Here is a 4,491-nt window from a genome sequence, read left to right as displayed (position 1 = left end):
CCATGGAGCTGATGGCTGTCTTTGGACACATGCTCTGCTGCTGTGGTATCTACGGGGATCATGATGCTGTTTTTTATCTGGGGTTCTTCCTTTGGAATGTCAACTGGTACGGAGAGATGTTCTTTCACATGCTGACCTGTGTGGAGCGCTACCTGGCTGTCGTTCATCCCGTCACCTACCTGAGTCTGAAAGGAGAGAGAGGGATCAGAATCAGAAATATCAGCATTGGATGTGTTTGGCTGCTTTCCTTTGTTGCAACAAGTCTGATGAGTTTTGACGTCGTATTGGAAATCATGGATCCATGCCTCTTGGTTTTCTCTTTAATCTTTATTTCCTTCTGCAGCCTTTCTGTTCTGTGCGTTCTGATTCGTCCAGGGCCAGGGGAACAGGGCGGTGACAGGGAAAGAGTTGACCAATCAAAGCAGAGGGCTTTCTACACCATCACAGCCATCCTGGTAATGCTGTTGTTGAGATGCTTTGGGAATCTGTTTGGGCTTGTTTGTATCAAGGAGTTGAGCAAAGTTGATGGGTGTGTGATGTTGATGTCTTTATTCTGGTTTAATCTCCCCAGCAGTCTGGTGTTACCTCTGCTGTTTTTACACAGAGCAGGAATATTAGCGTGTTGTAAGAACAACACCCAACAAGGGTCAGGGTTAGATTTGCATTAAATCACTTTTGTTTTAAATGTGCTATAGAAATACATGTGATTTCCTTCTGTCAAATGAACATGTCTTTTTATTTAACAGAAGTTGTTGTATGTATTGAGTTTACTGTAAAACAACTCATATAATCTGGTGGTCACGTTTGCATTCTGGACAAACTGGGTTATTAGAATGTCTGTGCTGCAGTAAGGTCACTTGAATGTTAAAAATGTTTGTAGGACCTTAAAGACAAATAAAAAAATAAAACGGAACATGATTCTCACAGATTTTTATTGATATCACACACAGAGCAGTACAAGCTACGCCAATCTCCTCTCTATCGACATTATCAACAGTCAACATTATAACTTATACACTTGTACAAAATACATACATTTTCCCAAAAAAATTCCATGGTCATGACATCTACTATGCCAATGTCAAATTTATTGATATTACACCCACATAATTTGTGTTGTCTAAAACAGTTCTCCTATATCTTTGGAGTCATCCAGTGCAAATATAAACATAATGAACATAATAACTAGTTTAATGAACAAACTATTTACATTTCTTCTAAAAAGGGCAAAATGTATGGCAAATCTTGAAACAGTGACACCATTCTCCTCTGTAAAGGGGTTTAGAACGATAACAGACAACCCTTTCTGACCTGGAGTTAGCTATCTTTTCCACTATATACTATCTTTGTTCACATTAGACTAGTCTGACTAGGAGGGATCTATCTTTTCCACTATATACTCTTTGCTCCCCCCCAGATGCCCATATAAGGCATAATGTGTGACGGACCTGTCTGTAAACACAGGATTTACTTGACGTTAATGTCACTCACCGATGTAAGTTGGGTGCAGATTTGAGTCGTGCATGCTCAGATTCAAACGGTTTACAGCATAATGTGTCATACTGAAATTTGTGAAATCCATTACAAACAATAACAGAAGATGGAAATCATTTCAAAATCTACCTGTAATTGTTTGGTTGCTAATGTTAGCTCAAAACACCATTCAACTGACAACCTATGCTGTGTTTGATGCTAACTTGTAGCTAGCAGTGAACAAACTTTGTTAAGTAGGTCCATTTTTATTTTATATTGATATTATAGAAGTCTCTTGTTAGCACCTTGTAGGCTACTTGTCTTGACATTGGACAACGTGATAAATTATGGACATCAAGTGGATAAATCTTGAAGGTAACAGTTTGGATTTAATACTCAACAACGCTGAAAAAGGCACAAGGTCCAGGCTGGATAGAAAATCACCTGAGAAGGCTAGAAAGACACCTACGTTATCTCTGTGACGGCTAGCTCTTTAGCTTTTAGCTGCAAAAATCAGTAAGTTTCTGTCTTTTACGGTTATTAAATGATTGAAATATGAATCAGAGGTGCCATTTAGAGTCTTAAAGCTGCTTCCTATCTGAACTTCAGCAGAGGGCGACACGAGCAGTTGCAAAAGGAGGTCGGTTTCTGTGAGAAAGTGACCCACTTCTCACTTGATTCATTACCTTAGTCAACATTTTCATAATTAGTTTATGGTCTCGATCGCTAGTTTAAGTCTTCTGCAACACAGAACGATGATCAGTTTTTGAATAATGGTCTCATTGATTTTGAAATCTGCGATAAAGCGGGGGGGTGTTTTAGGGCGGGGCTATGATGTGATTGTCGGTGAAAGTATTTAACATGATGTTGAGTGTAAGCAGCTCCTCCCTCTCATCTAAAATTGTCCCATCCACAACCAGGATGGCTGCGCCCGTAACAGCAATAGCAGATCTCCACAAACCAATGGGTGACATCACATATGCGCACATGTCCATTAATATGGAGTCTAAAGGGTATTCAATAGTGTGTCTGATTCATTTCTATGTTAACTGTTAGCCCGATCATATATGTCGATATTTAGCAGGGATATAGATATAGATAAACTAAGTGCTGTTTAAATCCTTTCAGATTTAATGTGTATGGTTTATGTGTAACTTAGTTAAACAGCATATCTTTACTACTTATATAATTTTAGAACCACATCCATCCCTGCATCCACAGAGATACGCCATTGTCTTCCTCCCTCTGTGGACTCCTGTGTCTGAAAATCTCCTTCAAATATACTGGCTGTATATCAGAGACCAACTTCACCTCTCTCTCTCTCACTCTCTCTATCTCTCTCTCGCTCTCTCTCTCTCTCTGTCTCTCTCTCTATGTCTCTTTCTAAGTTCAGTCCAAATTCAAATGTTTTATTTGAATAAAAAACAAAGTGACATTGACAAACGAACCCATTGATAAACAATCACAGTGACAGATCAAATTGAAAATACATCAATGAAAGATCCTTGGTGACCTACACGTATTCCTTTATTTGAGTACGAGTTTCATGAGTATTGTCATTATATTGTTGCATTAATGATCAGAGCATACAGTAGTACACACCACTACATGATGCCATTTGTGTCCAGATATAATATCTCAACACATTTTAAACATACGTCTAGTAAAAATAAAGTTCTAACATCTGAACAGACATTGGTGCCAGTTTTTAAATGTTCCTCCAACACACCTGATGGGATTTTCATGATTGCAGTTTTTTACAACTGTATACACACAAAGTATTACTGACCATTTCTACAAAACCATAAGATATTTTTCAGCCCTTCACTCAGTTTTCACCCAGTTTGCAATTGCATAAAACACACACACACACACACACACAACACAAAAAAAAAATATGGTGTGTTTTTGAAAATGAAACCATGTAAATCTATTCTGGTACAACCTCAAAATACAATTATGAACTTGAAAATTAGCATAATTTGAGCACTTTAAGAAGATGTAAATTCTGCAACTGTTGCCCAGTATTGGTGCCAGCCCTCTATTAGAAAACACTAACTGACGAGGCTTCATTTATTGAATAATTATTAAAATGCCTCTGAATGAATCCCCAACTCTGTAGCTCTACTCAGCTTCTAAGTCTCTTCTTTGTTTTGGCTTCACACTTGGAACATTTACTGTTGAACAACTGTGTATTTAGTGCCAAAGAGCGGCCAGCTCAGGTAAACCCGTGTACACTGCCCCCCCCCCCCCCCCCCCCCCCCCCCCCCGCCATCAAATAGCAAACAGACCCAGTTCGAGAGAGCCGGTAAAGAATGTGAGAGCTAGAGAGACAGATATGTTTCCCAGCAGCAGGTGGAGATCAAACTACAAGATGTACAGTATATTAGGCATTTGTTTCCTTGAATCTGGAGTGATTTATGGAAATCTAATCCTCATACTTGTTAGGTGTCATTCACACAACAGCCAATGTCCCTGCTCTGTGTAGAAACAGCAGAGGTAACACCAGACTGCTGGGGAGATTTAACCACAATAAAAAAATCCCCGTCACACACTCATCAAATTTTCTCGAATCATAAATAACAACCACAGCCAGATTTCCACAGCATCTCAACAACAGCACTACCAGTATGACCATGATGGTGTGGAACGCCCTCTGCTTTGATTGGTCAACTCTTCCCCTGTCCCCGCCCTGTTCCCCTGGCCCTGGTTGGTCATTTCCTTCTGCAGTCTTTCTGTTCTCTGCGTTCTGATTCGTCCAGGGCCAGGGGAACAGGGCGGGGACAGGGGAGAAGTTGACCATCAAAGCAGAGGCGTCCACACCATCATGGTCATACTGGTAGTGCTGTTGTTTGAGAGCGGTGGAAATCTGGCGTGGTTGTTATTTATGATTCGAGAAAATTTGATGAGTTGTGACGGGGATTTTTTTATTGTGGTTAACATCCCCCGCAGTCTGGTGTTACCTCTGCTGTTTCTACACAGAGAGGGACATTGGCATGTTGTGTGAATGACACCTAA

This window comes from Etheostoma spectabile, chromosome 19 (assembly GCF_008692095.1).
Source record: "Etheostoma spectabile isolate EspeVRDwgs_2016 chromosome 19, UIUC_Espe_1.0, whole genome shotgun sequence".
NCBI classification, from domain to species: domain Eukaryota; kingdom Metazoa; phylum Chordata; class Actinopteri; order Perciformes; family Percidae; genus Etheostoma; species Etheostoma spectabile.
Note: the sequence above shows the minus strand (reverse complement) of the source record.